Here is a 12,361-nt window from a genome sequence, read left to right as displayed (position 1 = left end):
TGTCACACATCAGTTAAGTAATTTTGTGCTTATTATGGTGCAGTTTTCAATTCAGCTTCCTTCCCAAGAATAAAAATAGCATGAGACAATAATGCCTTGTCTTACATATATCTGAGTTATAAGTAGAAGTAGAATGTGAATCTACTAAAATAAAGTTCTTGAGGTGTCTGGAAAATACAAATAGCTGTTAGCTAAAAGGTCTAATAGTACTCACAAGAGTTTATTTTGGGAGCTGTATGGGATAACTGACAGGAAACACTGAGTGATGGTAGATAAAAATCTCAACCTCTTCCTGAAACAGTAGTTTGTGGGGAAAATTATTCATGCCTGCCTTGAAAATATAACCCAAGACTGATGTTTCATACCTCATTAACTCCTGTTATACTCTGAGAACAGAACTAGTGTGGATAAAATGTTATGTACAAAAAAATGGCCCCCACTTCTTCTTCTATTCTCTGCCTAAACCAGCAAGTCGTGATGTTAAGATTATGTTAAATATAGGGATGGTTTTCCTACCTTAGAAAGAAATCTGATTGCTTGGATCTGAATGTTGAATTTTGAGGCATACAAGGTGCAGGATGAAGAATTCAGCAGAAATCACCCTCTCAAAACTCTGCCTTCAGAAACACTGTTTTCTGATAAACTTTTATTCAGTTGAAATCTCTCTAACTTAGGGTTTGAGGTGCTGTTTCTTGCTTATTGTCTCCTTGACAGTGCTGTTAGTAAAAAATACTGTTCTAAACTGCCTGCAATGAATTTGACATCACAGCAAAGGCTCCAAAAGGGGAACAGATGCAACTGCAGGCCCTGAGCTCTGGGGAGGGCACTGCTCTGCAGGCTTTGAGAAGGTCAGGAGAGACATAATGCTGGATGTCTGCTACAAATATATGTATAAAGCATATAAAAAACCCCATTTGATAAGGTACCTTTTTATTCTGTCATGTATTATACGCAGGTTAGGGAAGGAAAGAGGGAGAGAGATGGCATTTTACATCTGTTGGACAGATGGGCAAATTAAGGGTGATATTTCTGCATGTGCTCCAGAACTGCTCTGTGCTGACTGAACAGGGAGTGCAGTTGCCTTTGTTCACTGTTTAAATGTACTTTTCATTACAGGTAGTGCTAAGAAATGTTCATGGATTTTGCCTAAAATACAACATTTTTTTCCTCATCTTACAGCATCACAAAATTTTCCCCTTTTAAGAACATTTAAAAAGACAAGGGTAATTCAGCATAATAGTGGTAATTCAATGTAATATTTTAACATGCTGTTAGTGGGAAGTGCTCAGAACAGCCATGTCTATTTGGAAATAAGTTTTCCTGAAGCCCCCTCTGGTTTTTTTTCTTCCTTTTTCTTGAGACAAAATCACGCACCAGACTGAGATTTGAGATCCTGCTAGAAGGAAAGAAGCATTTTAATTGCTCCTCTTTTAGCAAGTCAGTGGTGAGATCCCATTAAGTTTTAAAAAAATGTATTAATTTAGAGACTGACATTATATACGTATTTCAAATGAATAGTGAAAATCCTACAAACCTCTCTGGCTTATTTTTCTTCTGTTTGATCTGGTTAAAGCACAATTGATAATACTTGACAATAACCACAGAGGATACAGTTGTGAAACAATGAGCATTACATTTCAGTTCATGCTTAGAGAACTAAATATACATTTTTCTGTTTATTTCTACCCTGATTTATTTTTATCTTAGCAATATGGAAAACTTTGAGTACATGGAACTGCAAGTTTTCAAACTTAGTGGTATATTTTGTTTAGAGTACAGAAGTTTAAATTTAGATCTTTTTACATATTTTTGAACTTTATTTCTGTAGGAGAGTAGAAGGATAAAATCAATCATTTGTCTTTTAGCCTTAAATCTCAAACCTAGAAAACTCTTTGCCCCCAGAAATGATTTAACATCCCGATGCAAATTTTGGTACCTAATCCCAGTTATATTCTCTAGAATATTTCAGATGAAGAATTGTATTTAAACCCTACATTCAGCAATCACTTTTCTTGATCACACTGACTTTAAAAGCCAAAAATTGAAACTTCAGTTCCACAGAGAGACTTTTATTCATTAGTTTTCATATTGTCATTAGTGTCTCACTAATATTTTGGTGACAAAAAGTAAAACATACACAATAATCTTCATAAGGTTTTCCATCCTGATTAGAGTTCTGCAAACAATTATAAAGTTAGATGGAACATTAGATGGAATATAAGCTGATTTTGGCTGATCACTGATAATCAGTGTAATACCTGCACTGTAAGGAGGGAGCAGAAGAATTAACAATGCTAACAATTAATCTCTTTAGCACAGCTGATAAACAAAGTAAAATATTTATGAGATAAAGTAGATTTCCTGTTTCAGTGTTTACCTTCATGTTTGCTTAAATAAACTCCTATTCCCTTAAGACATAGTGACATTTCTGACTTAACTGAAGCTATTGATCTTGGAATTAAAATTTATATCGTGTCCAAATATTTTAAGATAAACTGGAAAGTCAATACTAAGAACAATTTAAGTCCAATAAGTAACTTACAAACATGGTTGTTTTTAATAAATCATCAACTACTAAGAGCTAGATTTAGCTAATATTTTTTTAATTTATCTGAAGGTCTCTTTTGGTTGACTTCTTTAATGACTACTAACTTCATCTATGTAAACAGAAACACAGATAGATCAGAAATCTCAAAATTTAGCCTGTCTTCTGTTGCAAGACTATATATATTGTGACCATATCTAACCTGAGTTCACACCATGGAAAGAAAGAAATACTGTGGGAAAATTAATTGTCTCTTATACTTATTTATACAATACAATAAGTTTCTTTTTCCTGGTTTGAATTCTACATAATTTAATTTGAAGTCCCATTCCAGCAATACAAGGGATAAAAGACATAAGAGAAGTTAATCTTTTTTTAATTTGAGCTTCTGAATTGTCATATTTCATTTAGTACTTGAATATTTCCAACCCTAAATCATAAGACTTAAGCCCCACACCTCACAGCTTTTCAACTTTTAGAAGGTTTTTAAATAAAGTTTCCCTTGATAACGTACACTTGTATTGTTATAATGCAAATATTCTGTATGATATGTTTTGGTTTGGTTCCACATGAGATTTCAAGACACTCAAATGACAAAAAATCAACATGACATATATTGAATGGATTGGAAAGAAGTCAACTGACAAGCCTGAAAATGCAAAGAAATTGTTGAACAGTTGTTCTCCATAGGTTTTAGGGAGACCAGCTCTTCTGTTCCATGTCTGTGTTACACCAAAGTGAAAATATCACTGTCAATATTTCTGGGTACACAGCTTGGGAAATGGCAAATAAAGAGAAGGCTGGATCATGAATGTGTGTGATGTCTGTGAGCTGGACTAAAGCAGAATGCAAATTATTTTTGTCCCAGATACACTTTTAGGAAACAGCTTTCTATTTGAGTGTGTCTGGTGCTCCTCACATCTCATATTCCTTCTGTAAGGCTGTTTTATGTGTCCCTTTGTTCAGGTTCAGTTTTTCAACCTCTCTTCCACACTAGGGCTCTCCACAGGACTCTCTCACACTGAGGGATGACCTTTCAGGGAATCCTTTCAGCCAGGTCTCCATTTCTTCTCAGCTGGCTGTCACGGAGGTACAGGAAAACAACTTCACACAGAGAACCAGCTCAGGCAAACTTTAGTTCACAATCAAAACTAGTGGCCAAAACTAACAAACAACAGGGGTAACCATGATGGTTGTACCACCATGGGGTGGTACAAACCACACTGGTACAAACAAAATACCAACTTTCAGGGGAAGCATTTTAGCTCTGCAGTGTGGCATGGCTGGATTTGAACAAAGATCCCACAAGGCTGGCAATTGCTTTTCCTTCCAGCTGTTCTGTGTTCACTGTGTTTTGGTGATCCAACACCCAGCAAATAGATATGGGACTTTAAAAACAACCTTTGTAAAAAATCTATGTATTTCTCAGGGTAAACTCAGGACTGGTGTACCTTGTACCAGATAAATATAAAGCATTTCAGGCAATGTACAGATGTGAGAGGTGATATCAGCTGCTGACAGAAGCTGAATAATTGTATGCAAAGTTATCTAATTGAGGGAATGCTTTGGTGGAAATTTTAGAGAGAAAGAGCAGGTATTTGGGAATGAAACAGTTCTTCTAGACACAGACAGAACCATAGCCTTCCAGAGTTCTTCGCATTTCTGACTCTAGAGAAAATACTGAATAGCTGCAAGGAGAGTGAGCAGCAGTTTCTTGTGTTATGTCTTTTTCCATGCTTGCTGTTGCAATTCAAGTCCTTCCATAAGTAAGAAAATGGAAAGGTAGATTTGCTGTGAAGGGGTTGGAAGGTGTACTGGTAAATGCCTGTGGTTATCAGTGGAAATAGGGCAGCCAAACGTTCTCATAGCTCCAGTTTGGGGGTTGGAATGGAGAAAAATGGAATCAGACTTTTGGAGGCAGAAGTAAATGCCTTGACTCTCCCAAATCCTTATTAATTCTGAGTAAGCAGTTATAATACAGCTTCAGTGCTTACACATAGGTTTTTTTGTCAAAATAGGGCACGTAGCCCCCAGAGAGGAGCATGTTTGTACAGACAGCTAACATTTTACAGAGGAGTTCTCTATCCAAGAAATTTAACCCAAAGTAAGAGGAACATTAGTACTGTAATTATATGGAGTCAGTTAAAAAATGGCTAATTTCACAATGGTTCCAGAATGGCAAAAACAAGCATTGCCCCTAAAGCAACAAGGGAATTAATTGGAGGATTTCTCAGTAATTTGCTTATCACTCTGTGAGTTCAGGTACCTGGACTCAGTTCAAGTTAATTCAGTCATGGCTGTGGGAAAAATGCCTATTACTCTCTCCCTATAGCTTTTGTGTGAAATGGGTTTTTTCTTTCTTTCCACCTTATTAAAAGGCTTTCATCTCTTAAAATCAATGAAGCTACCAACTGGGAATTGTTTGGCTTAACTCAGGGATTCTTTGTAAGTTTTGCACACAGTCTTTTGCATTTTCTTCTTAAAATTAATTTCATTAGTTTTGTTCAGATAATATTTTACTATGGAATTATTTTTTAACTGTTTGACAGATGGACAGACAGATATATCTGTACACATATATAGACAGGTCTCTACACAAATCCAAGCAGGTGACCTGTGCAAACACATCTTATCTTTCCCTTTCTGCCCATTGAATATCTGTTTTTCCATCTTCCCAGAACTCCCACTGGCAAAATGACCAGGATGGAGGATGCATTTAGCAGATGGACAGTATATTTAGGTGGACTGGAGAGCTGGTTGCTTAAGATCTTCTTGTCTTCTTTCATGGCAAAGACTAATTTGTGTCTCCTACTCCTTGTAGCCACTGAGTTCTATAAAACTCATAGGACTTTTCATCTTTGAGATGTCTTCTTTTTGAACTTCTAATTTGTTTGGTATTGGTGAATAATTTCAAATTATTTCAAGAGTAGGTCTGATAAATGCACTTATCTTAGAAAGATAAGATTAAAAATATAAACAAATACACCAAAAAGCACCCATTTTTTTCCCAATATAGGGTATGCTGGGTCGAGATTCTGGCAATCCAAAAGAAAATTGAATTAACATACTGAGTTTAAAGTTCAAGATAAAAGCACTAAAAAAGGAGAGAGCAGAGGCTTTGTTTAGGAAGACAAGAAGAAAGAGGTGTTTATAACATTTTAGCAAATGTTGGAGACAGGAAAGCAGTCCATGCAGAAGACAGTAATTAAAACAGTTCTTCATTAGAAGATCTAATAAATATTTAGAGAAGGGTGGAGAAGATCTTGTGTTTGAACAATCTCAAAGTGAAAACACAACAGGCACCAAGGTTGAATTAACAAGAGGAGTGTTAGGCCACCAAGTCAGTGGGGAAAGGGACACAACAGGTAAGGGAAGGCAGATTGATACAGGTTCAGAAAGAACTAAAATAAAAGTGAATAATCAGTGTAAAAGGCTACACAAAAGTGTATTTTCCAGGATTTTTTTTCTCTTTATTTTTATTTTCCTGTATTTTAGATGTGTGTGGACTATGCTGGAAACTTTTATGCATCAAGACATTTTGTTTTCCCGGAGCCTCAGGATGTCCTCTTTAATTCTGGTTAGTGGTTATTAACACTGACACCATTGTCATGCTAATTGAAAAGTCAAATTTTAAGCCTGAGTACTTAAAGAACCTTTGGCACTTTTTTATGTAATTCTTCTCCAGCAAATTGCTTGAGAAAATCAACAATGTTCAAATATCTCCGTGTTAAAAATGATTAGAGAAAAATAAGTTACTATCTTACCTTTTGGTTTGAGATCTGTTTTTTCTGGTGAGCTTTGCTGTGACTGTGTACAAAAAGCTGTTCTTTAAATATAAAGTGCACAAGTAAATATTAAGTAGAAACAGCAGTTTAAACATGAGGCAACTACAGCAAGGGCAGTGCTGATTTTGACTCTGTATGGAGGGAAAAAATAGTGATGTCTTCACTAGGATTTGACAGTGCCATGCTGTTAGGTATTAGTTAAATCACTGGGGGGAAAAAACATGTGTGTCTGCCTCATTAGCATCAAAGCCAAAGCCATAGTGTCCTTACTTACCTGCTTCTGGGCCCTACTTATGGTGGTTCTTTAGAACTCTGAATTATTGAAGGTACAGAGGAACTGCCATGTCTTAATTCATAAAGCAAAACCAAAATGCTTTATGATATGGAAATAATAGAATTGGAATTTTGCTGCTCAGAGCTTTAACTTACAAACCCAAAATGAACCTTATCTAGTGCCTCATAGACCAGGATTCTGGATGAGGATCTTTGAGGATATTTGGAGGCGTGTGAATGTCTCCTTTGCACTATTATGGTCAATACAGGTGTCACTAGTTTTATTGTTATATACTGTCCATATTAAGAAAAAGAAAGCAGAAGGGGCTGCAGACCTGAGCTGCAAACCACACCTGTGAGTGTGGCACAGTAAATTATGTCCTTAAGGATGGGACAAAGGTTGTCAGGCAGTAATTCCTTTTATGATTCCTGAGTGCAGTACCCTGAATTCATTGAAGCCTTTACCACAGAGCCTTACAGTCTGTTCCATTATCAACCTCTTTGTCAAACAAGTATGTATCAAACACTAATGAAAATACATCTTTCCCATTTTATTACCTTTCATTGCTGCTACTCTCCCACAGCCTTTAAAATGCCATGTATCTGACAGGCTGCAGCTCTTTCATTCTTGTTTGATAATGTAGAGAGCCTTTACCTTTTTATTTCTCATAACTGGTCTATTTGCTTCTATTTTCATTGTGTTGTAATATGGATTTTACAGTGAATATAAAAGCCAGCATGGAGTTCCATGAACACAACCAGCTTGTGGCTTTTTTTGTTTCCAGAATGTGTGGTTATTGCAAATGGGGATGTTCTAGGACCTCATGAAGGATCAGTCAACGCAAACTAAGGAAGCTTCTTTTTTGTCACCCTGCTAAAACCCTCAACATATTAGATTTGCATGCAGAGATTTTGATGGAGTGGATATTTAAGCCTTTTTCTCTGTACCATTTCTGTATTCAAATAAGACAAGGCCCTGGAAGAAGAAACCTTGTGTGAAGCAGAGAATGGTTAATGAGAGAGAGGAGCAAGCACTTTCTCTCAGAGGTTTTAGAAGCACTGAGTTTCTGTGAGCAACCAGTGATTCTTATTGCAGTGGAGCTGATATACTGTCAGTTGTCATTATTAATAAAAGGAGTTATAAATTACTTGGCTGAAGTGCAGATCCTGTATTACTAAAGTCAATGGGAGCACATGTCAATGCCTTAACATGCCACAGCACAGAGTTCTGGATTCACAATGCAGAAAAGTTAATTTTTCTCTTGTCATTTTTGGAGAAGGACTGTGTGTACCCTATATGTCATTTAAACATTTTACATCTTTAATTTGTCTTACTCTGGTGTAGAGATAGGGTCAAAGAGGACACTTTTTTTACTCTTTCTGCTACTGTTCTCCCAGGCACTGTGTAAAACAGCAGAATTTCATAGTTTGTATTAATTATGAGTCCAGTTAGGCTGCTATTACCACTATGACATTCAAACAATATTTAAAATTATTACATCAATATTATTTATAAGGTCAAGCATGTCACAGTTATATTTTTATTAAAATTAAAGACATCAGTGCTGCAGGGTAATAAGCTTTTAGATTGCTTATTGTCATTTAAGGGCACATATAATTGTGGTCTATGGCACTTAAACTAGAAATATTATCTTCATGTTAGGATTAGAAAAATGCTTTTTCTGATTAACATAAATATTTCCAGATCTTCCAATATATCACCATTAGCTAGAGATATTTGGTTATGTCTTGTAAGATATCTATTGCACAGCTCTTCTGTATATTGATTCTAAAAGCTGCACTTTTAGAACATCTTTTACTCAACGTTCTTCTGACATATAATTATGGTAAATAATTTTTAGTAGTTTTGGACTGCCCAAATTAGCATGCTGTCCAAGTGAGCATATATTAATGAGCCGACATAGTAAGGTATAATATATACATGTTTTTACCAGGGGAAGACATAGATACAGCCCAATATTCAACTTAACTTGAGAGAATAATTGTATTTTTAAATTTATTGTGATTGGGAAAACACATTTGAGTAGAGAATTTAATTTAAAAAAAATCTATTTTTAAGTGAGGTCTGCCAGTTTCAATATTTTTTACTTGTCATGGATAAAGCTGTAAGCATTTCTGTCATGAGGAACAAATAGCACTTTTTCACCTTTTTCCTATCAGATCTATCTCTCTTATGGTTCCTAGTCTGGTTTATTTATTCTGATGATGTTTATACAAACAATATTCAAAATCTTACTGTTGTAAAACAGGTGGATAACCTATTCCTTCAATGTTATCAACAAAATTAACCCAGGTGTGTTTGCACCAATGCTTAAAAAACTTGCATGGCCACAAATACACAGATTTGCCACTCTTTACTGAAAAACAGTCCAGCTCAATTCCATGGTCCCAACTTAGGATTTCAAGGCTAATAGTAAGATATGCATTGTAAGTTATTTACAAAGGTGTAAAAGCAACTGAAAGCAAAATTCAGTGACTTCTCAGAGGAGAGCTGGGCTTTAAAGGCTCCTGCTTCCTCCCAGAATAAGATCACTGATAAATGTAGGGTTGGCTCTCCTTATTGCACCTCAAGAATGAGTTCATGATGACTCTTGGGTCACCCAGGGCACAGAGAAAGTTTCCTTTTTCTTTAATATCCAACAAAGAAGCAGTTTCTGGGGTTGAGGCTAAGACAGATAGGGTACTAAGGAAATAGGATCTGCAAACACAACCACTGAAAATTGCAGTGTCGGATTCACTGATGCTGCCACACAGGCTGTGCAATAAATTGAACCTATATTTTTTGTTTATTTACTTTTCTTTTTAACTTTCAATACATATTTTCCAATTTCAATTCATTTAGTGAGCTGACATTAACTTAGTTTAATCTTAATCTCTTGAGTTTGTCCCCATTCTAGGAATATGTTTCTTTTCAGTGTAGTTGCTGATTTACAAGCAGTTAAAAGTTGTTATACAACTAATAGTTCTGAAATGAAAAAAACAAACAAACAAACAAAAAACCCAAACCATACTGAATTACTTTTCAACAGTGGGTTGTTTTTGTACACCTTCTAATTTAATGTTTGAGCAAAGTTGCAATCAGAAAATGGAATTACTGTCTTGAACTGAGAAAGATATAAAATCAATACCTGTAACAGTTATTGCTAACCATGTAGTGCTTATAGATTTAAATATAGAAACAGTTTATTCTGTGGTATTTACCAGTGTCAGAGCCAAGAGACTTCCACAAGCAGGAAAACAGTGGGTGACTGACAATAAAACCACAGACACCTGACGTTTTGTAATATTGTCGATGTGGTTGAACAAGGAATTTAATTGTGAAATACAGAAATAAAAAAATAAGTACCAATAAAAATATGCTCCATCTAATGTTTCTGTGCTTGGCTCCCTCACAGAGCTTTAACCTATAAACACACTGAATCCATCCTCTGTAGTTCAAGTTGTTCAAACTTTTATGTAGCTTTATGAAATAATAACGGGAAGCATATTTCCTCAGTAGAACAGAGGCTCAGTCTGAAACATCTGTAAATCCAAATGCATTTTGCTAAGAATGGGTTTGCTTGATTTTAAAAAGCATAAGGTTAAAAAGCAGTGATTACATCCTGCATTGCATAAAAATGCAAATACAATGTGCTGAATACAGTAGGTAAAATCCTGGCAGGGCTTTCACTGACTTCATCAGTTTTGATGTTGAGAATTTTGTTAGTGGCTCTAATCAGATGATTCACATTATTGCTCTCTGTAGCAATAACACAGAGTGCAGGAGATAACCAAATCTGGCATAGATGCAAGTTATATTTACTGGTGCTATGTCTCTGCTTTTAGCACTTTGCTGTAATGGCTTGATCATTAGGTCATAATGATTTGAATTAAAAAAAATCCCTGTAAACAGCTTTGTGTGCAGCTTTCAATACAATTTAAGTGACAGTGCCAAACTCTTGAGGTTTGTCACGGACGGAAGAAAACTTACTGCAAACAATTCTGAGATTCACGGAGAAAAGGATGATTAAACTCCGCTTCTCTCTCCAGAATTATTTTCCTGCAAATAGAACTGTATCCTCTCAGCATTAAAGATTCTAGGCAAGGTGGTGTTGGCTCCCTGAGATCCATCACTAGCCAGTCAGCCAGCACTGCCCACCTCAGCTCCCTGGGGGAGCTCCCTGCTGCTCCTCTTCGGTGTGAAGCAGCCAATTAGAAGCAGATGAAAAGGCAAATTTTCCAGCAGGTAGGTATCACAAGAATGCCTAACTAGGAGGTAAGTCTTCAGACAAGAAGAAAACTCTTCCTTGAGTCTGAGAACACTGTCCTTTTATCATGCTCAAGTTTATAGCTGGAAAGCTCTCTTAGGAGTGGACATGTGTTACCACAGTGTTTAATACACTACATCAGCAGAGGAACCTCCATGTTGAACCGAATCACAAGATTCATGTTTTCAACTACTGTCCAATCTGTCCAGTGAAATATCTGCCCAGAAATTCCTCATCTTGTATTTTAGAGAAATTATCTAAAAAGGAAAAAGAGATGTAGAAAAAATAAACCTGAGTGCTTTTGATAAGAGAAGTCAATAAATGATTAGTTCCTGCAGTTTTTTTGTAAAACAAATGACCTGCTGAATGCAAATACCTTAGAAATTGTACCAAGGATGTAAGTACCAAGAGAGTTAAAATAAAATTCCACATGAGAAACAAAAAAAGAAAGCTTCATTTAAACCAAAAATGTCTTCTCTTGTATAGATAGACATCGAATCTGCAAAATACTGATCATTGTCATAACCCTCCTGACACCTTACACGTAGAGTGTTCTTTTAGAAGAACAGATAATCATCTCTGCTCTTTTATCTTGGTTCTGCAGTGGTGCCCCAGAGCCATCTTAAAAGTTTATAGAACACAACTGAACTTTCCACTTGCATGATCAGCTGGAAATCCATCTCCTGTTACCTTTGATATTTCTTTCTGTAGTGTTTGTACAAGGCAATGAAGCAAGAGATGCATGTTTTGTTTTCTAGTATTTCTTTCGTTACTATTCAGCTAAGCAGTGCACAGTGCAGTTAACTGGAGATTATGTCCTTAATGACAAGAAAAACACCACAAAATCCATCTCAAGCAGAAAACGTTCTTTAAATTGTTTAAGTTTATAGGTATTTTATATCCATTTTCAAGCAAAGCCATTGAGGTAAATAGAGAAATTTAATTTGAAAATGTACACATGTAATAATCCTCTTGAATTTCTGTTTATTATAGTGTTTGATTACACTGAATTTACATTGAATTACATTGAATTAGAATTTACATTGAATTAGGATGTTAACCTTAAATGGACTGATTTTGTCATTATTGATTTAAAAAGAAAGAGTTGAAGACAATGTTTCGTTGAAGGCCAACATTAAATCCAACCTGGAGCATTGACCAGTCCATAAATACATAGAAACTTCTTTGTTCCTATGGGAGTCAGTAAATTGAACTCTGTTATTTGAGATTTCTTAGTCAGGTGTATGAAAAAATAATCCTAATAATACCTAGAAATAGTAAAACCATAAAATACACAAGTTAAATGAGAAAATTAATATATTCCTAGATGAGTCTTTGAAATGGGAGTTAAGAATAGTGTAACATTTGACATTAAAATTGCATGATAAATTAGGTTAATTAACTGGAAAAGTTAATAATCTCCAGAGCCTGATAGCTTTTGGAAAGGGAGATTAGAAAGAATATCTGAAAAACAGTATAATTCCTTATCC

General features: G+C 35.6%; 1 long non-coding RNA gene across 1 annotated transcript; it reads left to right on the top strand.

Moving 5' to 3' along the window:
* Positions 1-795: 795 nt before the first annotated feature.
* On the top strand, positions 796-7,638 carry LOC116794084. Its single transcript, XR_004359681.1, has 5 exons — positions 796-922; positions 3,543-3,635; positions 4,038-4,039; positions 6,041-6,122; positions 7,572-7,638. It is a non-coding gene; the product is annotated as an uncharacterized LOC116794084 (long non-coding RNA).
* Positions 7,639-12,361: the final 4,723 nt, after the last annotated feature.

The sequence above is a fragment of the Chiroxiphia lanceolata genome, chromosome 14 (assembly GCF_009829145.1).
Source record: "Chiroxiphia lanceolata isolate bChiLan1 chromosome 14, bChiLan1.pri, whole genome shotgun sequence".
In the NCBI taxonomy this organism is placed as follows: domain Eukaryota; kingdom Metazoa; phylum Chordata; class Aves; order Passeriformes; family Pipridae; genus Chiroxiphia; species Chiroxiphia lanceolata.
This window is presented reverse-complemented; position numbering and strand designations above follow the sequence as displayed.